The 19,717-nt window shown below is 59.1% G+C and overlaps 1 protein-coding gene across 3 annotated transcripts in view; it reads right to left on the reverse strand.

Moving 5' to 3' along the window:
- LDB1 (LIM domain binding 1) overlaps window positions 1-19,717 on the reverse strand; it is a 52,432-nt gene that overhangs the window by 22,572 nt on the left and 10,143 nt on the right. Inside the window, exon 1 of one of the 3 annotated variants that reach the window (XM_077823339.1) lies at window positions 2,403-2,501. The exons of the other annotated variants lie outside the window; for them this stretch is intronic. The gene's annotated coding sequence lies outside the window, so the exon portion shown is untranslated. Of the gene's footprint in view, window positions 1-2,402; window positions 2,502-19,717 lie in introns of those variants that run through there. 3 annotated transcript variants of the gene reach the window in all.

The raw sequence follows: 19,717 nt of genomic DNA on the forward strand, positions 1-19,717 counted from the left end.
TCTGGCCCTTTGTGCGTGGGAACACTGCCAGAGGACAAAGGAAGTCGGCCCAGGGCATTGTGGGACACTTTCAGCGAACTCCCAGAGCACGGGTCCAGTGGGACTGTGTCTGCACTGCAAAGCAACAGGGCTTGAACCCTGGGTCCCGGCTTGACTCAGGGTCAGACTTTCCGCCCCCATGAGGCCCTGGGTCCGAGCCTGGGTTAGTGCAACTGGCGTATAGGCGGAAGAGGGGTTAGGTTAGAGGCCGAGTTTGAACCCTGGGCTTACGCTGCAGTGTGGACGTGCCCACTGTGAGTAGGTACAGAGCCTTGCTCAGCTGGGGCCTCCACATGCTACTGTGAGAAGGAAGCCCCAGGTGGCATCCCAGGGAACACAGGCTCACCTCCCAGAAGGGTCATCTCCAACCTCCATCCATTTGCTACCAGTCGCGGGCCGATTGTTGGACTGGGGGTATGCCAGGAGAGACTGTCCGTGCCGCACCGCTCACGGGGAGCTTTCCCAAAGGGCGTGTTCTGCTATCAACATCACCCGTATTGCGGTACAGCCCCAGGCCCAGCGGGCCGGGCACCGGACAGACACAGAGCAAACAATCCCTGCCCCAGGGACTTTACAGCTGAAGCTGTGCTAGACAACTGGCCAACAGCCTGTCCCAGCCTGAGACCACTGCTTAGCATGCTGGCCAGTCCTTTCCCATTGTTTTCTTCTCCTCTCCGGTCTGTCTGCATCCAGCCGGTCTCTCTGGTCGTTGGAGCAGGAACCATCCTTTGGGGTCCTGCTCCATGACTCCAGCACCCAGGCACTATGGCTAACACAATCAATACAGAGTTGGAGGGCAGGCTGTTAGAGGCGTTAGGTAATGTGTTCGAACAGTCCAGTGAACGCTCCAACACGTGCTAGCTGGCAAGCCAGGGGGGGCGGGGGGTTCACATTCAACTCCACCTACTTAGCATGTGTGCGATGCTACACAATCTGCTCCACACTGGAGAGTTACAACGCTAGCCAGAATGGGTCAGCTAGCACCCAGTGGGATTCACCCGGAGTCCCACTCCCCTGCCATAGTGCAGCAGGTCTTCCCACCCAGACAGCTGCTCCGTGGGGGTGCCCCGGGCGAGATTGTTCAAGGAGCCCCCTGGGTCTGCGGAACCGTATCGAGGGCTGTCACAACGGTACTTGGATAGAACGCCACCAGCCTAACGCTCCCACACGTGTTCATTTCACAGCAACAGATGTAGGATTACTATAATTTGTACCATGGTAGCACCAATGAGCCCCCATCCCGGAACAGAACCCTACTTGCTGAACAGCCATAGAACAAAAAGACAGTCCCTGCCCCAGAGAGCTTCCAGTGTAACCGGAGAGCAGGATTTCCAGCTCAGTACGGAGTTTCTGGGGCTTGGCCTACACCGCCGGTGGGTCGCCGCACACCCCTTCCAGCCCTGGCCACGAACAGCAGAAGCCTCATCCCACATCAGGTCAATGCTTTGTCTATTTATTGTCGTTAATTTGTACGGTGGTCGTGCCTGGGCCTCCTGCCATGTCTGATCTAGCCACTGGTCCATCTAGTCTGGGATCCTGTTTCGGACAGTGGCTGCTTCAGAACCGAGAGTGAAACCCCTCTAAGGGAGGCTGCTACACTAACATGGCTCTGGGGCCAACAGGTGGATGGCACGAATCCTGGACCCGGGTTTTATATCCCTGACACATTGTACTTCATTGAAAGTCACTAGTGGGATGAGTTTGGGGTTCTCAGTCTAGTCCCTGTGGACACTGGCCCGCCCTATTGCAACACCTGCCCCATCACCGCACACACATGGAGAATGGGGGAGCCCTCTACCAAAGGGGGGGGACAGCGGGGCCCTGGCAAAGCCACAGGGAGCGCGGGAGCGGAGTAGCAAAGGGGGCAGCCGGCCAGGAGGAAAGGGCCGGGAGGGGTACGGGCGTGGGATAGCAACCAGGGGTACAGCAGATGGGGGCAGAGCGGGCCAGCCCTTGTCCCCACACCGGGCCGGGGGGCTGCTGTCAGTCCCTCTCCCCTGAGCCCTAAAATTCACTCCCGAATTTAAACCATAAACACAAAGACGGGGGAGGGAGCCGTGGATGCCCCCCCCGGCCCAGGCAGGGGGCTCCACACAGAGAAACCCCAGACAACAGCCATTGTCCCACCGCCAAACTTTGCAGAACTGACGGGGGGGGGGCGGGGAGAGGGGTCCCGGGGCCCAGGAACACGGAGCAGGTGGGGGCGTGCGGGGGGAGGGGGGTCCCCGGCACATGGACCCCCCCCCGCCGACCTAGCGGCGGATCCGCGCCGCGGAGGGGTCCCCCGGACCGGGGGGGGGGCGCCCCGGCCCCTTCTGCCCGGCTCGGGCCCCCCAAAGGCCGCACCCCCCGCCCCGACTTACCCGGGAGAAGAGCCGGGCTCCCGCCGGGGGCGAGCCGAGGGAGCGGGGAGACACGCAGCGCGCCCCGGCCCCGGGCCCATCGGCGGCCCAGGGGCCCGCGCCGCCGCCGAGCGCGCCGGGCTGCCCACGGGGGGCCGCGGGCGCGAGTGGGGCCGGCCGCGTGGGGCGCCGCGCCGAGCGGCCCCTTCCTTTGTTCGCGAGCCTGCCCCGGAACAATGGCTGCGGCGCGGCTCGCCCGCCAGGCCCTCGGCGCGGGGATGGAGCCGCCCCCGAGCTCCGCACACGCAGCCCCAGCCCCAGCCCCAGCCCGGCCCCGCCGCCGCCGCCCCGCCTCCCCCCGCGCCGCACGGGGAGACAAAGGGCAGAGCCCGCCCCGCGGCGGGGGCCCCCCCGGGCTCGGACCCGCCCCGACGCACCCTCGCCGCCGGGGCGCAGCGGGGGGCTCCTGCCGGGCAGGTGCGGCACGGCCCCCGAGGCAGGCGGCTGGCTTACCCCCCCCACCCCCGCCCCCGCCCCGAAAAATAAATCACAAGGGTTTTCCAAAATCCGGCACGGGGGGGGGGGCGGTTACCAGTCCCGAGCCGCGGGGCAGCGCAACTCGCAGGGCTGGGACCTTCCTTGCTCGCTTCTCTTTCAAGGCCCGCGGAGGGTCTCGCCCAAGTCCCCTGCCTCCAGGAGCTCGGGCTTTCAGCCGCACGCAGACTTGGCGGGGTTCTGGCCTGGGAGCCACGGATCCTGCTGAACTCAAGCCGGGGCCCGGGCCAGCCAGGGCTCAGACTGGGAAATTCCAAGGATTCTCTGTTTCGGGTAGCCCCCCTGATGTGCCAGGTGCTTCCCCTCCAGGTGGAAATAAGCTGCCCTGTCATCCGCTGAGCCTGCATCCCCAGGGGCCGGGGAGTGGCACCCACGTAAGGGTATCTGTTTAAATTGGTATAAAACCGGTTTGCTGCCCAGCCCGAAGGGGAGAGGAGCAGGGAGCTGGCCGGGCATAACTAGAAGCACAGGGAAAGTGGGCTGTAGCTCACGAAAGCTCATGCTCAAATAAATTGGTTCGTCTCTAAGGTGCCACAAGTCCTCCTGTTCTTTTTGCGAATACAGACTGACACGGCTGTTACTCTGAAACAGGGAAAGTGGGTCTTCAGGAGGAGAAGGCAGGAGCCTGGTGTATGGGCCCAGGGAGGGCACACCATGCATAGGGGGCTGCATGAAAGGAGGGTCTGGCTTCATGGCTCGCGCCCACCGCCCCTCAACTGCTATAAAACCAGAGCAGTCGCATTTAAATAAATAAATAAAGTAAGGGCTTTCAGAGGCTTTTCTGAGATGCGGGTGGTTTGGGAATTGAATAGAAAAGGCCTTGAGAAAATAACAATCAATCTGATCACATACTAACCGGCACATGCTGCCTGGAGCTCTGGGACAAAGCTGGTGCCAAGGCTGATGGAAGGATCGGGGTGGGAGAGGAGTAGCCCCTTTAATCTGTGGATTTTTAACACGGGAGGGGCCTGGACTGTGAAATTCAGAGCCGGACTCCCCCAGGCGCAGGGATGTCCAGGCCAGGTGGTTATAACAAGAGTGACAAGCCGGGAGCAAGCTTGGGCTCCCCACCTTGTGCAGGCCCATGGGCCCGACCCAATGCTGTTGGTCCCTGGAAGACCCACTCATGAACCTGAATTTCCTGCTCTGTGCAGGAGCTCAGATGAGTGGACCATGCTGATCCCTTCCCCTCTCCATCCTGCTCCTGCAGCTGCCTCCGCTTCTGTCCCGCTCCACACACCAAGAGGGGCAGGAGCGGCTGGGCTGCAGAGATGCAGCGCTAGGAAAGAGCAGTCTCCAAAGGAACCGCCCCGTTCACTTCCTAACCCTATTTTGTGTCAGCCAAGTCAGTTTGGTTGCACGTGGCAGTTTTACACGGTTAGAAGCAGCTGCCATTTTGTGAGGCAGGGCAGATGTGGTATAATCCAGAGGAGACGCACACACTATGCTCTCTCCTGGAGACTTGGCTTTTGTTCTCTCTTCTTTTCCCCTCAACTAAATGGAAGAGTCATTCATAGCGGGCTGCTCTGGAAAACAAACAGACACAGCCAGCCCCTGGGCATTTAAAAAAAAATCAACTCCGGCACTAAAAATCATGATATTAGCTTAGAAATCATTATTTTAGAAGTAACGTGTTTTGCGTCTTTTATTTGCCTTTGAGGTTCTGAGCATTTAAGGGTCTTTATTACAAGCTCTTCTCTGCAACCATGAGGGCTAGGAACTTACTTCTAAAAAAGAAGGACAACTAAGGTTCTCACATCACAACATGACTCCTCATTTCTCTGGGTGTTTGCACTAAGCAGGGACACCAGCTGCATGAAGTGGCCAGTGGTCTCGTTTGTCCTTGCACCATATAACCCCTCCCCGCAGCAAACCTGTTTCTGACAAAGCAGCCGTCACACCCAGCACACCTGCCAACCATGGCTACGCTGGGGTATTCTGGGGCACCTCTCCCATCGCGCCCTGTGCAGGAGCGGGGCCAAGCACTGAATGGAGAGAGGGAGCGGGGAACGGGGACGGGGGACAGAAATGCAGCAACTAAATGCGTCTAGCTGCCTGCACATATTAAAGAGAAGCCACTGTCCATGGCGACAGAGCTCAGGACCCCCGCACCGTGCGCAGCAGCCAACTGATACAACCCAGGCCTGGGAACTGCTGCTCCGGGGCGATAAGAGACTCCCGCCCCCGCGGTGACATGCCTGCAGCCGGGCTGGGCGAGGCAGGGGAGCGAGTCAGTGTGGTGAAGACAGCTGCACACTAAGCGCAGCTGGCCGGGAAAGGGTGGTGGGTTCTTCCCCCCATAGAAAATTACAATTCTTTTATTAGTTCATTTTTTGTCTTAGATTTTTTCAGGTTTTCATCAGAAAACTGCATCTTTTCCTGCTTTCCGCAACCAGAAACCACCTTTTTTTCCAATTTGAAATTTTATAAAGTTGGTTTTCAGTTTCTAAAACCCCAAATATTTCCAGTTTCTTGCAAACATCTCCCTCCGCCCCCCCCCCTTTTCTTTTTTTGCAATGGAAGTTTTCATGAAAATCTCCATTTGGTCAAGAAGCCAATTTTGTTTCAAAAACAAACATTTGAAGGGAAATTTTTCAGCCACCCCAGTGCTCGGCTGGGTCATGACGCCAGGGATGGGGCTCAGCGAACGGGAGCTCTGCGTGCAGTACCGTATTCTGGCGCGTGGTACCATGAGACCCCATCCCGGGCTCTCAGCCTCGCCCAGGGCCATGCTGAGCCAGGCGGTTTACAGTCTAGAAGGCCAGGTCCCTGCCCCACGGAGCTGGCAGCCCAGACGGGTGAGGTGTGGGCAGGACAACATGCCATCCCTGGGGTTGAGCATGTGTTTTGCTAACGTCACATGTACTGTTCTGAGTCTCTCCCCCCCCAGCTCCCCACATCTGTACTGCTGCTACTTCGCGGAGGTGGGATGCCAGCACAGCGGGAGGCTGTTAACACATCTGTCTGTCTGTCTACGGTACTTCTGGCGCGCCCATCACTGCAGCGTTGTCCCCGTCGTGCAATGCAGGTGGTAGGAGACAGCAACCCTCCAGTGGAAAGCACGCGCACAAACAAACCCCCTATCGCACACCAACAATCCTGCTGTTGCACACACACGCCCTGATGTTATCAGCTTCACCCGGCTCCATGTGTTATGTCAGGGCCACCAGCTGGGCTGACACCAAGGCCCTCCGGACCTGAAACGTGAGTCTGCATAGCCGGAGATCCACGCCTGGGGCCAGAACACCCCCCATGCTCAGCCCTCTGACCCCACCATCCTTCTGAAATGTGGGCAATAGGGTCCCTCCTCCCCCGAGAGGCTGGGGCGGCAGCATGGGGGCGCCTAGTCCTTCCAGGAACGGTAACGGGTGCCATTCCCGTAGGAAGCAAATGGGGTCCCTTCTCTTCTGCAGGGAGGCAGCAGTGAGGGACCCCAGTACTTACACCACGGGGCGGTGGGTGTGGGGCAGGCTCCCTCTCTACACCCTTCCCAGGAGCTATCGTGTTTTATTCAGCCCCCCCGCCAACAATATCTTCCCCCTTCACCTAGGCCTGCACGTGGGTATACGGTCCTGTGCCGGGAGCACACAAACACACACGCACGCCAGCATGCTGCGGCACCTCACACTTCTCTGTCCACTCATGTTCCTCCCCGCCCTGAGGCAGGCGCAGAACACCACATGATCCCATGCGTGCGGACGCAGCTCCGACACGCTGCCCCGGCAAGTAACACGTCTCTGCTGTGGTACCCACAGGAGATGCACGGCTAAGCCCACGGTGCAGGTTGGGGTGCTCGAAGCATCCTCACCATCCTGTCTCTGGCTGCGCTGCAATTAACCCCCCGTGGCCAGCCAGGCCAGCTGACTTGAGTTCGCAGGGATTGGGCAGTGGGGCTGCCATGGTGGTTTCACGGCAGTGTAGACGTAGCCACAAGCCCCACTCCCACAGAGCCAGTGAGACTCCTCACATGGGGTCAGGGCCCCAAGGTCAGTCGCGACAGGGCTAACCCCTCTCCTAGGGGCCATCCAGGACCACCCCTCTGGCACAGCCACCCCGTAACCATCCCACAGAGCCCCAGGTTGGGGAAACCCCATGCCGAGCCTTCCTGCGCTGGAGCAAGCCAATAAGCAGAGTCAGCATGGGGAACTCCCTGCAAGGGGCTGGAGCATGCCATCTTCCAGCAGACCTCAGCCAGGGCAGGGGGGACGCATGTGGCCCTGCCCTCACCCTGCTGGTCCCCCCCTTTGGGAAGCTGGCAGCCCCCGCATGCCTGTGCTCCTAGGCTGTGCCTGGTCTTCTGTGCCCTCCCTACACGCCAGGCATGGCCAGCCACCGTCTACCTGGTGCACAGCATATAGATCAGGACGATGTACCGCTCCTTCGGCCCTGCCGCAGCTCGCCAGGCCCCCTGCAGGCAACTCAAGGCTCTGCCGCTCAGACCAGCTGCCTCTGCGTGCACCGGTGTGTGTGCACGTGGAAGTGCACACGTGTGTAAAACCACACACTGCCACCAACAGACCAAAAGGGCTGTTACACGTAAATCAGGTCTGCTGCAGCGCCCACGCACCAAGCAACCGACGGGCCTGGGCACCGAAAGCTACAGAAATGCAGCACGGCCCAGCAGACAAAGCACTAGCCTGCGGCTCAAGAGATCTGGCTGCTGTTCCTGACTTTGCCACCGCCCTGCTGGGTGACCCTGGCCAAGTCGCTTCCCCGCTCTGTGCCTCAGTTTCCCCTCTGTCCCCACCCTTTGTCTACATTGCCTATTTAGCTAGCAAGCTTCTTAGGGCAGGGCCTGTCTCTCTCTATCTCTGCATCTGTGCGATGCCCAGCACACTGGGGCCCTGATCTTCACAGCTACACACTTCCACAGCACACATACATAGTAACAACAATGGATAGGGGAAGGCAGATAAGTATTCGAACGCGTTCAGATGGTGCCTGAAATGAAATATGGGTCTGTTCATCCTCATGTGTTTAAATGCTCTTTGTGCTACGTGGGGATGCCGATGCCGACACCTGAGCTCACCCGCAGCTTGGCTGCTGTTGTATTTTCAAATACTGCAAAATTGGGCAATTTCCCCCCCTTATAAGATCCAGCAGGGCACCAGATATTCCAGCGCCCGCGTGACAGTCACGTGGCGCAGAAACGTGCACGGCCCACGCATGAGCGTTCGCACATCGAGCGCTTGAAGGCCGGTACCCCAGGACACCCAGAGGGAGGACATCCCTGTGATTCCCCCAAAGGCTCAGCCGGCCGCTGACGACAGCGGGTCCACGTGGCTGCAGCAGCCCCAGCTGTTTATGGTTACCGCGGAGTTAATAATTAAATAGGTGCTGGCTGGAGAGGGAAGGCTGGGATGCAGCTGGGGAGGGGCAGGTCCATTCCCTCCCTCCTGAGGCGCTGGGGCCCCTTCTTGCATTTACGGGGTGCAGCCCAGCAGGGCCCCTTCACCCTGAATCCCCACATCTCTGGGGCCCTGATCCTATTTCTGTCTGCCGTCCCCCAGGTGCCTCCACAAACTGGCTCTGCCCCGTGTGTTCTGGGTGTGCGGGGGAGGGGAGAAGGATCTCTGAGCCACTCGGCAGTGCGGGGGCTTATGGCTAGTGAGCAGCCCAAGCGGCACCCAGGCCCCATGCTGCAGGCAGGGTCTTGGGCTGTGAGACAGGCAGCAGCTGGCAGGGGCCTGTCGCATGCGCCGGCCCAGGGCAGGCCCAATGGAACACGTCAGGTGGGAAATCAGAGGCACCGAGGCTGGCTGGGGGGCCTCCCGCCTGTTTCCAATCCCAAGGGCAGGGTGTAACAGCCCTGGGAAGCGAATGCCTCTGCATATCTCCACCGCTCCCCAGCCCTGTCCCAGAAGGGCCCTGCTCTTGTGGGGTCTCCTTGGCCTTGCCAGCGAGCAGCAAGCCAAGGACTCACGCAGCCTCAGACACGGGGTTCTTGTGATGTGGTAGGAATTGAGCTGAGATCCACCAAACTCACTGCACACGGGGCCCGGCTCCGCCAGCCAGCGAGCAGCACCTCTCTGGCACTGCTGGGCGGGGAACGGAGAGCCCGAGACACAGGGCTCCAGAGCACAACAGCGGCCCCCCGAGGCAGGCAGGCCCCCAGGCTCGGACTCACTGGGGCCACAGGTCAGGTGGCGGATTACAAAATCTGACCCTGTTGTCTGGCGCAGTCTGTGTCTTCAAGCCCAGGGAATCCTGGGTGGCACTCGTTCCCAGGGGGCTGCTCCCACTCACAGCCAGACCTGCGGGGGCTGCCCCCAACAGCAGGGGATCCCCCTCGTCCAATGGAGTCCTGCCAGCCCCCTGACCTCTGTTCTGCTGCACCCTGCCAGGCAGAGCAAAGCCAGCTCTGTCCAGGTCCTGCCCTGCAGCCCCCTGCTATTCCAGCTCCGGATCCCCCAGGAGGAGCTGGACACATCCCCTGCACGCAGCACCCTCTCCCCTCACACACCAGCCATATTGCACGCACAGATCATGGCAGCTGCCACCACCAGGGCAGGGCTGAGTTCCCAGGCTACAACCATGGCCCACACTTCACTGCTGGCCTGAGCTAGATGTGAGCCAGCCTTCCCGAGGGGACAGGGCAGCCCGGCAGGTGTCGCCCTGCAGAGCCCCCGCCCTGGGGACAGCCCCGGGGCCAGGGAGTGGAGAACAAACTCCCATCCAGCAGACCCCGGGGGGGCCAGTGAGGGGGAGTATGGACACCCACCTAGGAGCTGGCCCATCCCCCTGCAGCTAGCCCTCTTGCACCTCCAATGGGCCACACCCCATAGAGTACGGGGCGCCCCCCCTCACACCTCACTCAGGGCTCATCTCACAGGGAGTAACCACCTATCACAGGTATATGACACTTCTCAGGCTGAAGCCCTTCACAATCTCTACACACGCAGCACTGCTGAAATGCAGCCACCTCTGGGGTGGAGCACAGCAAGCAGCTGCCGCCAGCAGGCTGCACGAGTGGGAATATTCTGATCAAGGAAAAGCCCTGCTCCTCCCAAAAGGTGCTGCCGGGATCTTCCAGCCCCAGGTAGAGCAGACAGGGCTTTGGTTTATAAGGTCTTGACCCACACAGCAAAACCCTGGACACCAGCCTGCACCAGGCACAGTCCTTGTGCTGGAATGTGAGTAGCCGACCACTGTGTAATGCCAGCTGAGTGTGACTCTGTCCCAGCCCCCTGGCCAGCTCCTGCAAGGCTAAGAGCTGGTGGCTCATGACTGGCCTCAGGGGTTGTAGCACCAGGTCTCTGGTGTGTGGGGCCGAAGGGGCCCCCTCGGGCGGGGAGCTGCACAGACGGAGCCGAGCCCCGGCCTCTGCCCCCCACAGTGGAATACAGCAATCAAAGGCCTTGCGTCCTTGCTGGTACGGGGCAGGGAAAGTGAGGGAGCCTGGCAGAGAGCTCAGCCTGGGACTCCAGGGACACCAGCTACTCCAAAGCCTGAGACTTTGGATTCCCAGCAGTCCCCTGCAGCCATTAAGGCAAGTAAATTAATATGGGAAAATACCCCACCCAGAGCATTACACTCCATCAGTGCCTGATGGTTGCTTTCCCTGCCTCGTCTCTAAACACAGGCCTGGGGATTTATCGATCGAGTCCCAGAACATTACCATCATGAAACTCCTTTGGCTGAACTAGAGAATTCGGCCCCACCCCCCGATCATTCTACCAGCCCCCAGCACCAAAACGCCCCTTCCAATGGGACTGGCCAGGAGTGCATGCCCCCTGCAGCCAGGCACAGACCCACTCACAGTGACCAGCCCGTCTACCACCACCAGGATCAATGAGCCTAGGAACGAAGCTGCCACGGGCCCGGGGCAAGCGCCAGCCGGGACAGGGTTCAGCACCGTACTGCCCAGCACCCCAGGGCTCCCTCGCTGCGCAGCTCCCTTGCACCCAGTGCAAGGTGTCTGGTGTTCAAAGTCTCCACAGGGCAGGCCCTGGCTCTGCTGAGACGCCCCGTCCTCCCGCGCTGTGCGTGCACAACCTCCTGCCACAGCTGTCCCCGCGACACAATCAACTGTCAGGAAAGGCTCGTGAGCGTGGGAGACAGAACTGGCCCAGGCACCAGGGACTATGGAACTCACTGCCACAAGAGAGAGGAGAGACTGGGCGTCACGACGCTCAGAGCTGGGACTGAGATTCTTCACACGCACACACCCCGCAGAGACACACAACACATGGCACAGGCACACACGGACACGCAACACACAAACCTCACTCTCATTCAAGTTAAAAAAATCTAACTATCCCCATGACTCCTCCGAGCAGAGAGCGATTGCTCTGTCGGGAGGGGGCTCAGATACTGCAGGGCCTGGGATCACATAATGCACCTAGACAAACAGGTCGCTGCAAGCCACCCCGGCCGACAAAGCACATTGGGCTCACCAAGCTGCCAGAATTCTTGGAGAGTGTCAACAAGCATGTGGACAAGGGGGATCCAGTGGTTATAGTGTACTTAGATTTTCAGAAAGTCTTTGACAAGGTCACTCACCAAAGGCTCTTAAGCAAAGTAAGCGGTCATGGGATAAGAGAGAAGGTCCCTCTCATGGATCAGTGACTGGTCAAAGGGTTGTAATAAACAGGCTTCTCAGTGGAGAGAGGTAAGTAGCGGGGTCCCCCAAGGATCTGTACTGGGGCCAGCACTGTTCATCATGTTCATAAACAATTGGGGAAAAGGGGTAAGCAGGGAGGGGGCAAAGTTTGCAGATGATACAAAATTACTCAAGATAGTTAAGTCCCAGGCAGACTGCAAAGAGCTACAAAATGATCTTACAAAACTGGGTGACTGGGCAGCAAAATGGCAGATGAAATTCAATATTGATAAGTGCAAAGTAATGCACACTGGAAAACAATACCAATTACGCATACAAAATGATGGGGTCTAAATTAGCTCAAGAAAAAGATCTCGGAGTCGTCATGGATCGTTCTCTGAAAACATCCACTCAACGTGCAGCAGCAGTCAAGAAAGCTAACAGAATGTTGGAACCATTAGGAAAGGGATAGATAAGACAGAAAATACCATAATGCCACTATATAAATCCATGGTACATCCACACCGTGAACACTGCATGCAGTTCTGGTCGCCCTATCTCAAAAAAAGATATATTAGAATTGGAAAAAGTACAGAGAAGGACAACAAAAATGATGAAGTGTATAGAACAGCTTGCATATGAGAGATTAAAACATCTGGGACTGTTTAGAAAAAGAGACGACTAAGGGGGGATATGAGGGAGGTCTGTAAAATCATGACTGATGTGGAGAAAGTGAACAGGGAAGTGTTATTTACCCCTTCACATAACACACGAACCAGGGGCACTTAATGAAAGTAATAGGCAGTAGGTTGAAAACAAACCCAAGGAAATTCTTCACACAACACACCGTCAGCCTGTGGAACTCCTTGCCAGGAGATGTTGCGAAGGCCAAAAGTAAAACTGGGTTCAGAAAAGAACTAGTTAAGTCCACAGAGGACAGATCCAGCAATGGCTATTAGCCAGGATGGTCAGGGATGCAACCCCATGATCTGGGTGTCCTGAAAACTCTGTTTGCCAGAAGCTGGGAATGGGCCACAGGGGATGGGTCACTTGGTGACTCCCTGTTCTGTTCATTCCCCCTGGGGCACCTGGCACTAGCCACTGCTGGAAGACAGGATACTGGGCTAGATGGACTTATGGCTTCACATCATGCCCTGAAGATCAACAGACTCAGGCTGTGTCAAAGCAACAGAGGAAACAAGCTGCAGGGCTGAGGGCTCTCAGCCGAGAATTTCCACCCCGCAATGTTAAGAGGAACGGTCCATGAACTCCCCTTGGCTTCTGGCCGTGGGGGTGGGGGGAGGTGTTCTGCTAGAGGCTGGGAGGAAGGAATGGGACCTTTTCATGATGATTATCTATTTGTATTATCGGAGCCCCCAGGAGCCCCAGGCCATGCCAGGCGCTGCACAGACAGAACACAAACATAGTATTTCTCACGGAGAATGAATCATTCACCCTGAAAACATCCCACCTTCTGCTGGATCATCAGGCCACAGCGGCCAGGCTGTGCCTGCAAACCCAGAAATGTGCACAGAAATTAGTCATCTTGGACATCAAATCCCATGGGGCTCCTGCAATTAAGCCCTTTGGATCCTGCATCTTGGAGTCTGAATGGGGGAAAAAAATCACTCCAAGTGGCCAGGGCAAAACTCTGGGATGTGGAGCGAAAATGGCTGGAGGATGGTGAGTGACGGGGAGGTGCCCAAAGCCATCGCTGCTAGGACGGGGCTTATTCACTGTGTACATCAGGGGTCAGCAGCCTTTCAGAAGTGGTGGGCCGAGTCTTCATTTATTCACTCTAATTTACGGTTTCGCGTGCCAGTCATACATTTTAACGTTTTTAGAAGGTCTCTTTCTATACGTCTATATAATATATAACTAAACTATCGCCGTATGTACAGTAAATAAGGTTTTAAAAATGTTTAAGAAGCTTCATTTAAAATTAAATTAAAATGCAGCGCCCCCCGGACCGGTAGCCAGCACCCGGGCAGCATGAGTGCCACTGAAAATCCACTCGCATGCCGGCTTTGGCCCGCGTGCCATAGGTTACCTACCCCTGGTCTACATCAACCACCCGCAAAAGGGTGCACAGCACGACGGGCAGCGGGTACCCAGCTGGGAGGAGCTGCAAAGGGCAGGGGGCACAGAGAGATGCTTTGAGAAAGGGGGTTGGACTAGATGACCTCCTGAGGTCCCCTCCAACCCTGGTATTCTATGATTCTATGACCCAGGGGGATCCAGAGAGACCTGGCAAACAGCGAACAGACAAGTAAATCCACCGGGGGAAAATAACCCCAGCCCTAGAGCCAGCCAGCGGTGAAAGCTGGGGACAGGGTGACAGCAGGCAGCGAGGAGTTTGCAATCTGAGACAGCTGCAAAAGAGGCTGGAGCCGCACACATGGTGGGTGGGTGGTAGGCTCTGGTGTAACCACAGAGGCAATGTCACATTCACTCCCACGCGCCACATTACAGAGACAGACGGGGAAAGCAGGGGAGCTCAGCAGAGAGCAGCAGAAATGGAGAGACTCCCCCTGTAGCTGGGGGGAGTCCCCTCAGCTCGCCTTCTGGGGAGACAGACCCTGCCTTCCGCCCCCACCCCCGCCTCTCTTTGGCTGTTTGCACACTGAGCTCTTCCCGGCAAGGACTGGTTCTGATTATATACCCGGCACAGCGGGGCCCTGATTTCGGCCACGGGGGGGGGGGGGAGGGGGCGAGGGGGGGGTCTGTGGGCCCAGCAGGGCCCCAGTCTCAGTATGGGGCTCGAGGTGCTGCTGTCACACACATCGCTAGTGACTGGGCCGTCGGAGGGACTGGGCCATGGGGAAAGGCGCATGGCAGGGTGTGCCTAGCGTGGCCGGGGGGAGGGTATGCAGAGCCAGGCCAGCATCCTGCAGGAGTGGCTGGGCATGTAGGTAGGAGCAAGGGGAAGAAATGGGGAAAGGAACCTCTCAGACCCACACTCCCAGCCAGGGAACTGAATCAGGCTGAAAGCGATCCGCTCTCCAGGAACGGGGGAGGGGGAAGCCCCCAGACTCAGAACAATCCCTCCTGCTGGGACGGGGAGGGGCTGGAACTGCCGGCAGCTGCGTCTCACCCTGGGGCCGGCTCCATCCCTCAGCCTCCAGCCAGGTGTTGTCTGCTAAATCTGGGCTCCCCCCACTCCAGCTGCTGTCTGTCTTCTGTCCCCTGGGCCCCCACAGCTGCTGTGGAAGGGGGTGGGGAGGGAGCCTTTGCTAAACGTCCCCCCCACAGCCTCTGCCTTTGGGTCCAGAGCAGTGAGGTCAGGATGAAACCGACCTGATGCCTGACAGTTTCCCTGGTGGGCACAGGGCCTGGCAGAGCAGCCTGAAACTGACCGGAGCCTCGTGAATTTCACTCCCAGTTTGGCAGAGCAGCAGCCCCAGGGCTGGGAGCCCTTGTCTGCAGTCTCTGGCAGGTATCACCGCACTGTTACGCAGCTCGCCCACGGGGACAGCTGCTCCCAAAACACCAGGGCCAGAAACGCTGGGGGTTTCTAAAACATTAAAAGCCAGATTCTGCAGAAGTCGATGGCTCAGCCCCCAGTGGTGAGTGGGTCTTTTGACACCCAGTAGCAGGTCTTTGCATCTCTAACGGCTCTGGATTTCAGCTGGCCACATTAGAAACCATGGCCCGGGCACGTCAGCCAGAACCTCGGGGTTTGACAGCTCCCGACCCCATGGATTTTCTCAGGTTACAGAAACGTTCTGGTTTCTGGCCATTCTCCCAGCCTGAGGCTAGTCTCCCCAGCCAGGCAGCTCCTGCTATCTCCGCACAGAAAGTGGCGTGAAGGGGGTCTAGCTGGGCCAGTGTCCTGGGACCACATGGGACTGTGTGTGTGTGTTTTCCCCTCATTTATGTTGGTTTCTCTGGGAGCTTTTTGGTCAAGTCAAACCAGGAGCTGCACATAGATGGGAACAGACCCTGGCCTCCTGCAAACCCAGCACAACTTCCACCTGAGCATCCCTCAGGCCATCAGCGACCATCTGCTAATCCTCACACCCCCTCAGGGAGAACAGCACCAGCGCCAGTCTACACAAGGGGAACCTGAGGCACATCACTCTGCCCAGAGTCACACTGCAGGCCAAAGGCAGAGCCAGGAAACTGACTGCCAGTCTTCTGCTCTACCCACTCCCCTCCCAGAGCTGGGAATAGAACCCAGGAGTCCTGGCTCTCAGCCCTCCCTTTTCTAACCCACTCCCCTCCCAGAGACAGAACCCAGGAGTCCTGGCTCCCAGTCACCCCTGCTCGAACCACTGGAGAATGTCAACTCCATAAACTATAAATATTGATTTTAAAATCAGCTTTTCCGTCCCCCATGAGGGTAACCCGGGTGCAGTGTCTCCCTAGGATAGTCACCGCATGGTGTATTATGCGCTTGTCTCCCCCGTTCAGTGCCGGGCGGCTGAGTGCTCCAAAGCTGCTCTCCCAATATAGCAGCAGCAAACGGCTCCATCAATAATGTATCGCTTCTGTTTCCTTTTGCTGCTTCTTTCCGGTTACTGATACGTGCCTTCTTCCTGTGGAACAGCCGCCCCGGTTCTGCCAGCTGGGCCGAAGGCAACCTGCTGCCACAGCGGCGAGCACCTCGCCAGCGCCCACCAAACCGACGGCCACTCCAACCGCAGACTCTGCCCTGCCCGGGGGGGCTGCAGGGCGGGAAGTATCCCCTAGCCCAGTGGTTCTCAATCCTTTTTCTTTTTCATTTCGAATGCAGGTGCGGCCCCCTCTGGAAATCTACTGTTCAGTTCTGTTGCATCAGTTTTCAGTCTAAGTCTTTTGCGGACCCCTCAGACATAGTCCACAGACCCACGGGGGCTAAGAACCCCTGCCCTAGCCCCACACACCAGGGCCAAGCAACACCCAGGGGCTCACTGGAGTTTCAAGGGGGGAAAGACAATTAAAGCCACTGCCAAGCACAACCTGTCCCAGCAAACGCACTGATGGAGCCAGCAAACAGAACCAGGATACAAGAGGGGGCCAGGCGCGACACGGAGATCAGGTGCGGGCAAAACCAGCACGGCAAGGAGCGTGTGTCCTGACGGAGGGGAAAACCAACAGGCTTTTCGGGGACCCTGCGATCTCAAAATTGCCCTCCGTCCTGATCCACAGCCCCCTGCTAGCCCAGCACCCCCCCAGCTCCGCCAGTTCCCCTCAATCCCGACCCACAGCCCCCTGCTAGCCCAGCCCTGGGCTCCTGAACACACCTGCTCTGCCAGTGACCCACGGCAGCCACCCACCCCCTAGGGGGAAGCTTGAGGACAAAGCCCCCCTGCCCTGGCCCCCTCCACAATGTTAACATGGTGCCCCAGAGACCCCACTGGCCCTGGCTTGGGTGGCTCTTAAGAGCCACTAACTCATGTCTGTTCCCGGTTCCCTCTGCAAGCTGCAATGGTTCTAAGGCCCAAAGTTTTCCTTCAGCAGTCCCCAGTGGGGCAAGGCCCCCGCTAGCACTGCCCTAGCTTGCTCCTGAGCCCCAGCCTGCCCTGAGGCCTGGGCCACACTTCACCCCTCTCCCACGCCCGAGGGACCAGCGGGAAGGCTGGGTCTGGGACCCCTGTGGAGGGGGTCTGCACTCCTGGTGTCAGAGAGCCAGCTGCAGCCCCCCCAGGTGTGTGTGTGTGATGTGCACTTGGGGGAGGAGCCATTCACTGCCAGCGTTCGGGGCTGGTGGAGTGCCGTGGGCAGCTGCAACCATTGCTGAGCTTTGCCTGCAAATTCGCCTTCGCTTCCCCGGCCTCTCCCCCTTCCACAAAGCCTGGAGCTGGGACCGGGTTGCTGCACCGGCAGGGATTCTTTGAGGCTTGGAGCAACATGTGCCAGGTGGGCCGTACAGCGGTGAGAGCTGCACTGGAAATCCAGTGCCACGCGACCTGCCTCCGAACAGCGCGCTGCCCATGAGAACTGCTGCGCTGGGAACTTCCCCCCAGCAGTGCCCTGGCACGGCCAGCTGGCCTGCACCGGGAGCCGCTCAGCCAGCTCAGAGACAACCTGATCCTATGTCGCAGTGCGCACTGGGCCCCTTCCAAAGGGTGACGCCAGCTCCCCGCCCTGCAGAGCCTGAGCCAAGGGCCTCACAGAGAAGCCAGCGGCCCAGCGTGACTCACACCTGCCCAGGAGGCAGTTTCGCTAGGGAGTCCTCACGCCAGTGCCCGCAGCACAAGGGGACGATGAGATGCAAACAGGACACCAAGACAGGCACCATCCCGGCCGACACCCCAGCACTGACGGGGGCCTCCAAAGCCGAAAGCACAAGTCCCTACAGCTGGAGCTAAAAGGCCAGGCCCTGTGTCTGGCTGCACCAGACTCATCTTCCGAAGATCAGACCCCCCCAGGGGGACACGTCACACACTGATCTGGGAGCTCCGAGGCACGTGGCCCGCACACCTCTCCCCACACTGCCCTCTCTGATCACGCCAAGATTCACAGCCACAGGCCAGGGAGAGCGCTGAGCCTCCAACAACACCAGCCCCTGCACCTGTGCTCAGGGAGAATCCCCACGAGCTGCATGCAGTGAAGTGCCTATGACACACAGCTGGGCACTTCTGATTCCGCCCACCGGCCAGCCCAGGACAATACATTGGGTTCCCAGTTCTAAAAATCCTCCATCAAGGCTGTTGCTCGTCCCCACCCCATCCAGGGCCCGGCAAACCCCAGTGGGGTCTGTGCACAGGGGACGACTCCAGGAGCTCCACCCCGCTTTGCTTTGGCCCCCTGCCATTGGCTCCCACTCTGCCCTGAGCCTGGGCCAGCCGAGCCCCCAGCCAGGGTGCCCTGGCATTTCCGGCCCATTTCCCTGGCAGATCGTGAAATAAAGCAGGTCGTTTCACCTAAGCACTTGGGGCAGGGACTGTCTCTCTGTCCCCTGTTTGTACAGTGCCTGGCACAGCGGGGACCTAGGCCTTGACTGGGCTCCTGGGCACTGCCACCATCAGATAACAAATCACCATCTGTGAAACAAGCCAAGAGTCCCCCACTTCGCAGCTTCTGCTGCTGAGCTCCTGGCATCCCTCCAGCTTCCAAGCTCCCTGCGTACCACCCTCCCGTCCCCCTTGGGGTCAGGGAATGCTCTCCTGCCAACCTCCCCCCAGCATGCCGGGGGGTTGCCCCAGTGCCACTCAGGGCCCTTCCACAGCTCTCCAGCCGCGCGCCGGACCCACTGGTACTGGGCAGGGGGACCTGGTGGGCTAACCCTAATGCTAGAACCAAATGGGGACCCTGTGTCCCCGTCCCCCCCAAGTCCTTCTGCACTACGGCTATCTGCTGTTATTGCACCCAGCTCTGGGGGCTGCGGGACGCACCCCTTCCATGCCAGGGCCTGGGAATGCGGGATTACAGGAGGGGTAGGCTGTTATCTGTGGTCACTGGCGGAGCCCCAGAGGGGTGGGGCTGGCATCTGTGACACTTGGAGATCAAACCCTCCCTAACGGTCCCTCTTGTTTTGACCCAGACCCAGCAGCTGAGTGTGTGTGAGGGGGAGGAGGGGTGTGATGGAAAACTCCACAGTTCTGAAAGAGGAAGACCCAGAGACACAGGGAACTGGGTTCAGGGCCCAGCCCTGCCTTCCTCCCACAGACAACTGTCCCATGGGACTCACACCAGAGACCCTGCAGCCAACAGGATAAGGTTTCTGAGAGTCCTGGGTGCCGTGTGTGTGTGTGTGTGTGTGTGTATACAGTCGCGTGTGCGGCGGGGGGAGGGCGTGTATTACAGTCGCGTGTGCGGCGGGGGGAGGGCGTGTATTACCGTCGCGTGTGCAGGCGGGGGGGGGGCGTGTGTATGCACAGTCGCGTATGCATAACAGGCCCCCCTACCCGCACCAGGAGCCCCTCGGGCATGCTGTGTGCAGACCCCAGGGGGTGCTCAGCACAGCTGGGGCTGGCAGGACCCTGTGCTCCCACCAGGAGCTCCCCCGAGCCCCCCAGCAGCAGCAGGAAACCACAGCCGCACCCTGCAGGCAGACTGATAGACATCAGGAGAGGCAGGGGAAGGGAGCCTTTAACGCTCCAACCCCCCCTCCCCGCAGCATGCCAGGGGGCTGCCCCAATGCCACCCAGGGTCCCTCCTGCAGCTCTCCCGCACGCTGGCCCCACTGGTTCTGGGCAGGGGGACCTGGTGGGCTAACCCTAATGCTAGAACCAAGTGGGGACCCTGGCCATGGGCCCCTGCCTCCTCCCAGCGCTGACCCTCCCGGATCACTAGGCCTGCCTGGGCCCAGCAT

The sequence above is a fragment of the Eretmochelys imbricata genome, chromosome 7, assembly GCF_965152235.1.
Source record: "Eretmochelys imbricata isolate rEreImb1 chromosome 7, rEreImb1.hap1, whole genome shotgun sequence".
NCBI classification, from domain to species: Eukaryota; Metazoa; Chordata; order Testudines; family Cheloniidae; genus Eretmochelys; species Eretmochelys imbricata.